This window comes from Microtus pennsylvanicus, chromosome 15 (genome assembly GCF_037038515.1).
Source record: "Microtus pennsylvanicus isolate mMicPen1 chromosome 15, mMicPen1.hap1, whole genome shotgun sequence".
NCBI lineage: Eukaryota > Metazoa > Chordata > Mammalia > Rodentia > Cricetidae > Microtus > Microtus pennsylvanicus.
The window spans coordinates 58,166,043-58,179,273 of record NC_134593.1 but is presented as its reverse complement, the minus strand read 5'-3'; positions in this window follow the sequence as shown (position 1 = coordinate 58,179,273).

The window sequence follows — 13,231 nt, the reverse complement described above, 5'->3', positions numbered from 1 at the left end:
CTTTTCTCTCCACCAGAAGCAACTTCAGTTCTGGTATTCCTCAAAGACCATTGCAAAACATTTATTCATATCTGCTCAGAAATTAGCAGCAATTCCCCCCAAATACTAAATTAACTTAAATTCCCTTTCCTGGCCTTTGGGGTCTTAACTTGTTGATCTCAAAAAAAACCTTGATACTCCATCATTTTATCATTCCATAGGTCTTTTTTTTTTGTAATACTTACCAACTTTGAGTTCTAGACTTCACAGGAACTCACTTTCTGAGAAGACATCCTGTACTAATAGAAAATATTATCATATTATCCTGACCTTCTTCCTTTTCCTTGAGAGATGGTTTCTGATAAGAAGGAAATACAAGGTGCAGGTAGCAGCTACTGAACAAAGAGTAGCTAACTAGAGTCTCTTTTGTCATTTGATCATTGGCTGACTCATTTGTTCACCATCTAAAACTGAGAGGAAAATTCAGATTTTGAAAATTTTCGACTTCTGGAACACTTAAAATGATTGCTCATTTTGTCTACTGTTGAAGGAGGCTGCTTGTTCTTCCCAGCTGCCCAGTTAGCTTAGACCCAAAATAATCACACAGAAACCATATTATTTAAATCATTGCTTGGCCCATTAACTCTAGCTTCTAGTTGGCTAACTCTATTTTTAGATTTATTTATTTATTATGTATACAACATTCTGCCTCCATGTATGCCCACATGCCAGAGGAAGGCACCAGATCTCATTATAGATGGTGATGTAAGCCACCATGTGGTTGCTGGGAATTGAACTCAGGACCTCTGGAAGAGCAACCAGTGCTCTTAACCACTGAGCCATCTCTCCATCCCTATTGGCTAACTCTTACATCTTAATTTAATCTATTTCTATTAATCTGTATAACACCACGAGGTCATGGCCTACCAGCAAAGTCTCAGCACGTCTATCTCTGGCTGTGGTAACATAGTGTCTCTCTGACCCCGCCCTTCTTCTCCCATGCTATAGGCCAAGCCACTTCATTATTCATTAACCAATGAAAGTAACACACAGACAGAAGGACCTCCCATACCAGTCTACTACTATATTATATTCAACACATTCTGTTCTTTTTAAAAAATAAGAAAATAAATACCTTCCCAACGACATGATGTATTGTGAGAACAGTCTGAATTTCTTATGTTTTTGTCCTCATCTGTGCCATTTCTTCAGTCTGGAATATCAGCATCTACTAAGTCTCACAGTCTGGCTCCCCACTCTTTGAATTTCTATTAGCCTATAGCAAATACAGCATTGTTCTGGTTTTCAGCTTAGGAATGAAGAGGTCATGGATGCTCCTTCAGTTCTCTTGAAAATCTACTATAACTGTGAACCCAAGGCCAAGAGAATATGATGGAGAATGGACAAATTAGACAGAAGAAACGCATTGTCTCATTAAGGTCATCCCTGATCAGTTAGACCCAGCCAACACATCCAAAAGATGTATGGACCAGACCAGCTGTATGGACCAAATGTATCAAAGTCTCCCCGAGTGCAGACTGGCCCCCATACTACTACAGCTGGCATTGCAAATAGCCTCCAGATTCACATGTACACATAAGAGTTTCAGTCTTGTCACTAGAAATTTTGTTTGTTTGAAGGTTTGGAAATAAAATCCAAGCCTTCATCAAGGCCAATGTTTTACTACCGACCCCAGCTCTACTTTCGGGTTTAAGAACTAGTTTGGTATACAAAAGCCTACCTCTAAACCAGACTAGTGTGACTGGCTTTGATAAAGCTACTCTGCTGCAGAGGAGCTGTGGTAGCTTGAATGTAATTGGCCACTGTAAGCTCATGGGGAGTGGCACTATTAGGATATGTGGCTTTTTTGGAGTAGGTATGGCCCTGTTGGAGGAAGTGTGTCACTGTTGAAGTGGGCTTTGAGGTCTCCTATGCTCAAGCTATGCCCAATGACAGAGTTCACTTCCTGTTACCTGAGGGTCAATGTATAGAATTCTGAGATCCTTCTCCAGCACCATGTCTACCTTCATGCTGACATGTCCCAACATGATGAAGACTGACTAGACCTCTGACACTGTAAGCCTCCCCACTTAGATGTTTTCCTTTGTAAGATCTTGGGGTTTCTTCATAGCAACAGAAAGCCTGAGACAGAGCTGAGTCAAAACTCAAGGAAATTGGATTGGGTCTGGCCATGACCTGGAAGTTTAGACTGCAAGGCCTAACCTAGAATTTGGGGCTGAGTTTCTGGATAACTGCTTAGTACTTTTCATTTCTTCTTCCCTTCCCTCCTCTCTCTTCTTTCCTCCTTTCTCTTATGGGCATAGATGATAGGCCTGCCCAGACCCAGACTAGGCCATGGCCTATGCCCACCCAGGGTCCAGGTTCATCCCAGTAGATCTCAAATTCTCCTCTGGACTCAAGTTTCAGGGAAGGACTTGAAGATCCAGAATCCAGGCCAGCCTCCATGAACTTAATTAGTGTCAAGCCCAGCACTACTAGGTACAGTCTGCCAGTACTCACATACTTAGCCCACCTGAACACGATGTAGGTCCTGAGAAATCAATGTGACAAAGTTTCCTCAGATAGTGTCTCCAGACTTACCATTACAGATCTAATCAACAGGTCTATTCTGGTAGATTCAGTCTCGATGCCCAAACCACTAGTCCCACATATAAGGTCTCTAACTTGCTACACAATCATCATGAAAGCCTGTATGGGGACTCCATCAGTAATTTCACTCCAGATCATGATAGATGGCCTGCCCATAAAATCTGGATGGACAGACGGGCAAAGAAACCTGTCTGAGAAATAATTCTATAAGGACTAGGATAAGTCTTGCTTCTTCAAATGTGCAGACATCAACTTCAGACAGTAAGAAATGTGAAAAACCAAGGAGATATAATGCCACTAATAAGGCAGACCCCAGAAATATAGTAATGTGAATTCCCCAAATAACTCAGAATAATTGGAAAGTCAACAACTTTGAGAAAATATAAGGAAACCATTTAATAAAAATCAGAGAAACAAAAAGTGACAGAACAAGAGATGTAAGCTGTATTTTACACACACCTCCCACAAACAGCAAATTTCAAGCTGCCCTATAAAATGAATGAAAGGAAAAAGCTCTAACAGAAAAGAACACCAGGATTCATCAAGCATATAGCAGTCACTTTCTGTTGCTGTGACGCCATGAGCAACTTATAGCAGGAAGTTTATTTGCACATGGCTCTCCAGGGAGCCTCCATAACAGCATGGTAGGCATGCTAGCAGATGGCCAGAGCAGGAAGCTGGCTCCTCACATCTCAACCACACACAGGAAGCAGAAAAAGTAAGTAGGAAGCAGGGCAAGGCTACAAACCCTTAAGCTTGCCTCAGTGACACACTTTCCCGAGCAAGATTCTACCGCTTAAAGGTTCCACAATCTCTGCAGTGTCTGTGCATAGGCACGTCCTTCTAAGCTGACTAGCACGGGGCCTTAGTACTTCCTCCCTTATCCCTATTAATAGATAAGGAGTGGGAGGTGCAGGGACGGATCACTTGCTCTAGCTGTGTCTTGCCCAGGATGTTGTAGACCTGGAACTAGCGCCTCCTGTCTTCTGTTTCCAGAGTCTTTCTGCCTATTGTACATGAAATTGACCCTGTTCCACTAGGATGGGAAAGCTAAAGTCAAGTGGAAAGAACTGAATGACCCTCAGGACCACGTTTCTCTCATTGCCAGATTGCAGCCTTCTCTTCCCCTGACCCATAGATGCCAGAGAGGGCCAAAGCAGGGCAGGAAAGCACACTGCACTTTCCTGACTCTCCCCAGTGAGTGAAGACAGAGGAATTTTAAACATAGCAAATGCTTTCTAACTAATTAAAGATTTTAGACAGAACCATAGACAAGGTAGAAACGCGGATAATTTAGGAAAGGTTTTTCTTTAATAACTGAGAAGCAAATGCTCTGAATTATTGAAAAGAATTAAGGTAATGACATACTACAATGTAATAATCACCAATTGTCTATTGAAGGTGACAGGAAAATAATTCACCACCCTGCACACAGCTTCCAAATGTCACTTGGAACTCACTGAATTCATGTCACCTTTTTTTTGTTTAAATTAGTATTCTTTCTTCCCATGCTGGGGAGTTACTTTTTTTTTCTTTTAATCATGGCTTTCAAGGGGTTGTTTTTTTTTTTCTTAAGGATGAAACAATATTTTTGAAAAGGAAAATGACACAGTTCCTCTGGGATGGGAACTGGCCCCTGGGGTGGCCTGGCCACTAGAACACTTTGAAAATGAACACATAAGATTTGGAAAATTCATGCCCCAAGTAATAGAGGAGATAATCCATAATCTGAGATCCTCTTAGAAGTAGATTCAGAAATATAGTACTGAAAAGTCCACAACTCAGGAAGAAATCAATGTTATTTGACTTTGTATTTAAAATCACTCTAACCAATAATAATGTATACAGACTCACGATGAATTGTTCAAGCTATGTTTATGTGACTGGAACAAAATTTCTGTTCTTACACATTCTACATAAGCCATGACAACTTGAAGCCTAAACGAAAAGCTATTAATCTCACACATTTAAAAGACAATTTCACGGGTTTCCTTGTTTTTGAAAAATAATGTGGTAGCACGAAAAGTGATCAGAATCCAGGCATATAGGTTTTTCCTTGGCCACGTGATGTCCATGAGAGTGGATGTGTGCATCAAGCCTGAAGCCTCTAGTGAGCGTTCTTCCGTGCATAAACAAGAGCTTACATTGTTTGGAGAACAAGAGGATTTTTGAAACATGGGACTATGCCTAAGAACATTGTAAGTCAAAGCAAGAATTCATCCTGAGTCGTCCAAAAGGCCAGAGAGTCTGATGCACGCCGATGGCAACACTTCCAGCTCACGCTTGAGTAAACAGACTTGGCGATTCAGATCCACAGGCACGCACGGCTACCCCAGACCGAACGTGGGCACAGGCGGCTCTTTATGTCTACCCGGACTTGGCTTTTGCAGCTGCCGTTTTCTCAGTGTTGTCTCCGGGGCAGTTTCCTGTTGCCATAGCTGATGGCCTGCCCACGCCTGCCTGAGCCTTTCAAGTGTCAACACTCCCAGGCCGGCTGCAGTGGTCAAATGCTTGTTAATGAGATCTAGCAGCTGGGTAGGGGTGAACCACTGAGACGGATAAAGGAATGCCGCTGGTGCAGGAAGCGATGCCTTTTGAGTCTTTTCAGCAGGGTGAAAGCTTTCAAATCAAAGAGGGTATGTTGTATTCATTAATAAACCCGAGTTCCCATGCAGTCACATTAAAGCCAGCAGTTTAACTTTGCATCAGACAGGTGAATTTCCCCCCCAGTTTTTACCCTGGAAGACAATGAGCAAGAAAACAAGGCTTTAGCTTGGGACAAAGCAGCACTTCCTCATCTGTGGGGTTGACCGGTTGGCTGAACCAAGCAAGGGGTGACTGCTTTCTTTTTCAATTTATCCCTTTGTCCGTGTATTTGTGTGTGTGTGTGTGTGTGTGTGTGTGTACGCTCGTGTGCATGTTGCAAAGCTCATAGCAACCAATCCTGCTCTCCTCACTTCAGTCTCAGTCTGAGCACACACACACACATGCACACACACACACACACACACATACACATCCTTTTTTAAAACCTGACTATCAAAAAAATAGCATTAACAACATAACAACTACTTGTGAGGAAAAAATACATAGGCATGGCTACAGGGCCATATGGCCACTGACTCAGATGAACCGTAGCTGTGCACCCCCCACTCTCCTACCCCCATCCCAAACTTCTCCAGGAAGCTGTGGGAGCTGACAATATCATGAGATGATGCTAACAGCTGGGAGAAGTCGGGAGAAGAAGCGAAAAGTCATCTAAAGCATCCAACTGACAAGGAATCCTGAAGTGTCATTACCTTTAAATTCATTTGCTAGAAAATTGGGCCCAGAGGGAATCTTACTAGGTCAATAAATAGTATCAGAGCTAAATTATCTCTGGGGTTAGTGGAGGAAATCTGGTAAGAATGACATGATTTTAGAAGCAGAGATAAATAGTTTAGACCAAATACATACAGACATCCTTACATGTCACTGTTCCCATTTTTTCTTAACAATCTTATTAACGAACTGATAAGTGATCAGGCTGATCCAATCACTGTAAATCAAGGACAATCCCTATATATTATCCTAATGACATTCGCAACTGCAAGCAGTTAAGAAATTAAGAGAAGAGGTATTTTTCGAACCTCTTCAGTTCTCAAGATATTCATAAATTATTTTAAACATCAATTCAATATAATGTATCAGACATCAAAATTATATATATATATATATATATATTTATTTATTTATTTATTTCAGGCTCCCAGGGAAGGGAGATGGCTCCGTGGGTAATGGGCTCAAACATGAGAACCTGAGTTTGATCTTTAGAGCCCACTTTAAAAGGTGGGTGTAATGACGGGTTCTGTAATCCCCAGCTCCGGGAAGGGGGAGGAAACTCATTCCTGGAACTCACTGGCCTGCTAGTTTAGAGTCCATATGAAGTTACAGGTCACTGGGAGACCTTGTCTCAAACAAAAACTGAGGAGCATCTTGAAGAGCATCTCCCAAGGCTGGCTACTGACCTCTGCAAGCACAAGCATGCGTATCTGTACCCCTCCATGGGCAAGCACATACACATGAACACACACATTGTTGTACCAGCATTGATAAAGCTCTGCAGCCTTCTCTACTGATGGAAGTCCTCAGCTGGGCTGTGGTGGCTCACGCCTTTATCCCAGCACTCCGGGCGGATCTCTGAGAGTTCAAAGTTAGCCTGGTCTACAGAGAGAGTTCCAGGAAAGCCTGGCCTACATAGAGAAACCTTGTCTCAAAAAAATAAAACAGGGTAGGGGAACCCTCAGTTGTGGAGAGTTTGGATCAACTCTCCGCTTCTCCAAGGCTTCAACCGATGGTAAAATTTTACAAGCAGAGACACATTTTCTGTCCTCTTTGTTTTGGCATGTTGCCACTTAGGCTAGGCTGTCTTTGTCCTTATCACCATGACCTACTGGTAAAGTCTGACAAAAAGAAGGGACGCCCTGTAATTTCTTGGACTCAGTTCCGATCACACATGTATAGGTGAGTGTGTATTGGGGGAGAGGTGCAATATTAATAAATAATCAGAAAAATTCTAAAGATAAAAAGAGCTAGTGAGCTTCCAAGAAGCCATCATTTCTTTTAAATTTAACAAAGATGTCTCTGTGAGGTATGTTATGTTTACATTCCAGACCTTAAGCAGTTCCCTGGGGTTAAGTGTCCTTAAAGCTCCCAAGGATGGGATTAGAACACGGAATCAGAGGGGAAGGAGTCTAGCCTGGAAAAGCCCTTGATTAGAATCTATGGTGTCTCTCTCCCCTCTCCTCCCACCTCCCTCCGGACCCACTCTTTCTTCTCTGTCTCATTGGGCTATATATACCTGGTCTTGATAACATCCAGCCAAACAAACCCTCTCTATGGGTCTTGGCCAGCACCAGTCACTACCTCCTCTCAGGGTGGCTTTGCTGCCTTTGAATTCACTAAAGCTGAGTAGTTCCCCAGAAAAACAAACCCCCAAGCATGTTCAGTCATCAGAGTTTCTGTGTAAAACAAAACAGAACCCTTGCTCCGCTCCCCAAAGCGCACGTGCACTTAAATGCAAGCTTGGCATTTGGGACGCGTCTGTGTTTTGTTCTTCCATTTCTGCCTTCTTCACATTGCCTCCTCTTTATGCCATTTTTTTTCTCATGTCTTGGATTTTTTTTTTCCTTAAAAAAAAAGTATTTCAAGTGACAAGTAAGTAGCCCCTTCTCAAATAAAACCTGCACTAACATGCCTGGATTACATTAAAGAGTGCTGGAGGGGATCCCAAAACCAGTGTTTGAACAGTCAACCTGACAGCGAGCGAGGACCTCATTGAAAGAGCTCCTGTTACCTAACTCCCTCGAGCTAATCAGTGTAATCCGCATGACAATACATTGTCAGACTCCAGGAACCTGCAGCCATCCCGGCAGGAGGGGGTGACCAGAGGGAGCCACTGGAGAGTCCAACCCTTTGCTGGCAGCCCGTGCCTCGGGCTCTGCTCTCAAACCGTGTGGACGTATCTTAGAGTTAGTAGAACAAATAAGTAAGCTTTAATGTGGAGACAAAACCAGAGCAAAACCACAGAAAGAGTCTCAACAGTCAGTGTCCAAAGCCCAGGGAACAGAGCATTAGTGAGAGGAAACCAGATAGATGTAGACAGAGATGAGGGGAGCAGTCTGAAGCAGCCTCAGCAAGATGAAAATGTTTCCAAATGAGCCCTTTGGCTAGGCTCGCCCCCGCCCCAACAATATGAAGAACAAATGGAGGCAGAGTGGAGGAACTGCTGGAATCTCTTAAAGGGGGAGAAGCCGGCTAGACTGTGAGGGACACCACGTCTCTGAATTAGATTCTTCAAACAAGCACACTGTCAACCAACTGAGATCTTTCTCTTTTTTCCTATGAAGATGAGCTGGAGTCTAAATGCCTTTGAAAAGCTGAGACACCATTTGTCCCTATTGAAACGGCAGGTTTTGCGGCAATTGTTAGATACAGGTTGCTTAAGAGCAGGAGAGAGGACAATGATCCACGTGCCCATATCAGCCCAGCTTTGTCTTGGTGCTGATGACTCTCAGTATGAGCTCTTCCATAGGGAACTGTGGGTAAAACCTCAACCTTAGAGGAACTTCTCTCTCTTTCTTGTTAATGTGTTTGCTTGGGTTAGACATCTCACCTTAAATTATAAGTTAAATTCCACTCAGGTAATAGAATCTAAGAAAGCGTGGTTGCTGTAGAGACCCCTGCTTGCCTTTGTCTCAGGGGCAAAAAATGAAGGGCATTAAAGGAATGGAGAAAGTGAGAGGAATTTGGAATCTGCAGATATGTTCTCTGGCTTCTACACAATGTGGGGTGACTTTTCCTGGATTGGATAGCCACATGGAAAATGATATCTTATGGCGTGACTAGCAAGAAGGTCCTGTTGACTATCAGTAAAGGCTCTGGTTAGATAACCCTTCCTTATCTCTCGTTCAAAGCCCTACATCAAAGGACTATTATCGGCTGCTCAAGTGGACAGCAAAGCTCTGTAATGCCTTAGAGTACTCCAGTGGGAGCAAAACCTGAGAGCTTCCTTTCTGAGGGTAAAGATAGATTTGTTGAACATTGAAGAGAAAAATGGTGCCAGTCTGGGCTCAGTACTGATGAGTAAAGAGGAGCAAAGGAAGTCTCTAGGCAATACAGGAATATAATGAGAGATCAGAGTAACAGTATACTTGCAGGAGTTGAATTCTAGACTGAAAAAAAAAACAGATTTTTTTTAACAGCAAAATTATTATATCTGTTCCAGTAGCTTTTTTTTAGTGATTCATTTATCCAGCAGGTTTTTTTTTTGAGCAGATCTTTTGTATCAAACTTCTTTAATGTGCTGCTAGCATGACTATTAAGACATTAAGAACAAATCAGTGTAACTGAAAAAAAAAGAAAGAAAAAAGAAAAGAGCCGGGTGATGGTGGCACACGCCTTTAATCCCAGCACTCGGGAGGCAGAGGCAGGCAGATCTCTGTGAGTTCGAGACCAGCCTGGTCTACAGAGCTAGTGCCAGGACAGGCTCCAAAGCCACAGAGAAACCCTGTCTCAAAAAAAAAAAAAAAAACTGAAAAGAAAAAAAAAAAGAACAAATCAGTGGGAATTCTTCCCTCGTGAAGTTGATACCCACCCTAGAGATTATGACCTTGATGTGTAATTAATGCAACCACGCCAGAACCACAAATGCTGGTCCTAGTCAATGCTGGCCATTCTTTCTAATGACAAACACTTAAAATGTGAAGCTAAAACCTTAGCCCTGGAACTGTGGAGATATCCAGTGGACAAAGGCTTTGGCTTCACCTCTGTGAGATCCTGAGCTGATCCCTATCACCCACCAAAGTCAAGCCTGGTGTATGTCTGTAGTGTCAGTACGGGGTGGAGAGGAGCAGAAACAGGCCGATCTCAGGGACTTACTATCCCGTTGGTCTACCAGAATTCAGTGAGAGAACCTGTCTGAAAACATAACATGGAGAGCTAGAGAAAAGGATTGCAAAAGTATATATCCAACCTTCAGATGTTAACGCATCAGCAGGCCCACCTGTACACACACACACACAACCCTTTATGTAAAGTATACTATTACTACTAACTGCGCCTTAAATGATGGTGAGTGTGAACATGCTTGCAGACATGTGTGAGTGTGTGCATATCAATGTTTGGTAAGTGAGGGAGGACTTTTTAAAATGTGGAATTCCCAAAACATCCCAGAGAAGGAGTTGATCTAGGGAGAAAGCACGGATCTCAGAAGCATTCAATATTTTCACTTCTAAAATAACAGGTTGCAGGAGGGGAGAAAATTTGTTTTCTCACTGGTTGCGGACGTTTTCCCTCAGGGCTAAGTGATTCAGAGCTGAGAGATTCCAGGTTACCCAACAAGAGAGAAGACTTTGAGTACACACACTGACTGCAGATGGTCTAAGGACAGGAAGAGATGGTCTGGTTCCCAGGAGAGAAGGGATCTGGAATTGAGCTGTTTATTAAGCAGTAATTCTAGTAAATATATTTTGGGTGCCTAGAGGAAAGACAAATATTACCTAACAATAATAAATTTAAATTTACAAAGTACAATGACAGTATTCTTTAACAATCTATAAGCTGTGACTTGTTATACTTTATATAAACTTTGGAGCAATAATAAAGCAATCATTGGGGGGGAAATCCTTATCTTTGGTGATAAGGATTAAAAGATTAAATGAGACCTACTGTATTTTCAAGAGCAAGGACAACAAGGAAGTTCTCCAGAGAAAATGTCCATCTGTTTGAAGCACTTTCTTTCTTTTCTTCGCCTTTCCTGGGCACTTCCCTCAGCATTACCTATACTGTGTGATACGTCTGTTTTCCAATACCTTCTCTTGAGGTGTGCAATCATTTTTACACAGATTGCCTATAGCTGAGTTGATTATATCAAACATCTGCTTTCATGGGCCACTTTCTATGTGACTGCTCTGTTTTCTTCTCCCTCCAAGATAAAGCACTTAACAAAGAAATCAAACCAAGGAAACACAAATTAATAATTGTTTAGGAGAACATTAACCCTCCGATTCCAATCTTAGACAAGTCTCAGTACAAATGATGTTCAATTGTTCACACTCAATTCCTACCTAGCCTCTGTCAAAATAAAATTTATGAGCTATTGCTAAGCTTATAACTTACTTATAATGGCTTACTTAAGAGAAATCCTAGCTGACATCTATAATATAGGTATATGTATTCCTATTTAATAGCTGTCTTTAAAGATTTTAAAAAATTATGTGTGTGTCGATATGTGCTGTGGGCACATGAGTGTAGTGCCCATGGAGGTTAGAAGAGGGTGTCAGATAGTCTGGAGTTAGAACTACAGTTGTATGTAAGTTGCTGGACTTGAGTGCTAGAGAATGAACTCTGGTCCTCTGGTAGAGCAGTACGCATTCTTAACCCCTGGGCCATCTCTCCATTCCCTGGAATCAGCTGCTCTGTGTCAGTTAGTCTTGCTGTTGCCACATGCTGAAACTTCGGTTATAAAACTGATGCTGTTCTATTTTCTTTTGCAAATGGACTAATCTACTTCCTTACGTAATAGAAGTAATCTAGCCAAATAATGCATATAAATATCATCTTTTTATCAAAATTGCTTAATTTGTTGTACTTTGATTTAAATTACTAAATTCAAACAATTAGGTCTATGCTGAATGACCAACAGTCTATATTTGCACCAGCAAGCTTTTATTCCGGGTATTTTAGGTCTACTGGATAGAGAAGCATCATTTAAAGCTATCTTCAGAATGAGGACTCCCAAAGCCTGGGTCTACCTGGCTGAAATGTAACTGATAGAATCCACTATCCCCTGGTGGATTGAGCCACAAAAATGTAAACCCTGAAGATGACTGATGTGATTAGATTAATCATGCCAATGTATAGTTTATCAATTGCCTACGGACCAACAGCGAAAGTCCAGATTGTCACAGCTCCTCAAGAACCTATCAGATGCTTGGAAAACATTATTGAGTACGAGTGTTCTTCACCTTGAAAACCAGATAAACAAAATTCTATACCCTCAAAAAACAAAACAAAAACCAATAAAACCAAACTGTAATAGAGTTTTCCCGACAAATTCCCCTTAAACCATATGCTTCTTTATGGATGTTAGCATTTTTGCAAGTTTGTTGATTTTCACCAACTCCTCTGCTAAGCATTCGATAAACTCCGTATGAGTTAAAACCCCAGCATTCACTGAATATGTAACACAGAGGAGTTGATGGCCATATTGTCAGTTTTGTAGACTCAAAATCCTTCCTACATGATGATGGAATGGAAAAGATAGTCAATCTGAGCACGCTAGACACAAACCTTAGAGACAGCCTTTGTAAGCATCACAGAACAAGCTTCTAGAGGCAGACTACCAAGCCCCTGTGTCATGTCTAATTTGTAATGTGGACCAGGGTATATGAGCTATTCACAAGTCACAGCTTAAGGTTGGTCTTTCACTGGCATACCTAGAGAAAATTTCATTTTTAAATATCTAAGAATATTTAAACTATTCAAAGTATTTCAAGAGAGCTTTTGGCACATGTTACCCTTAGCTCAACAGCTAACAGTTGCTGCCACCTATAGGCCCGAACTCAAGAGAATAGGTTAGGACTGGAACAAGCTTAGGAGGCGGTTCCAACAAAGATTTTTCTTCTAATTTTTTTTTCTTTCTTTCTTTCTTTCTTTCTTTCTTCCTTTCTTTCTTTTAAAGAAAATGTGGCTGGTCACCATGGACTCTTGATGTGACTTCCTGGAGGAAAGAATCTGAAATGATCAATGATATTGGTTTCATCAATACCAGTCTTTTAAAACCTCCTTATTGTGGCAGACATTGGAAAGCAGCAGCCTTTCTGCTCGCAAATTAAGAAAGCAAAATGCAGAAACCCAGTTTACCACATGTTCAGCCGCATGTAAATGTGATTGCCCTGGCTTTGCATGTGCCTTAATTTGTTTGGATAGCCTCTCTCTCCTGGATTTTTCATTATTCCCCACTCCCAATTTAAACGAGCTAAGAAGAGGATGAAGGAAGAGGAGAAAGAAGAAAATGATTGAATCCACCAGAGATGCTTCAGTTTTATATTGCCCTCAAGGTAATATGGAGGGAGATAGCAATGACTGGTTTCAAATGTCT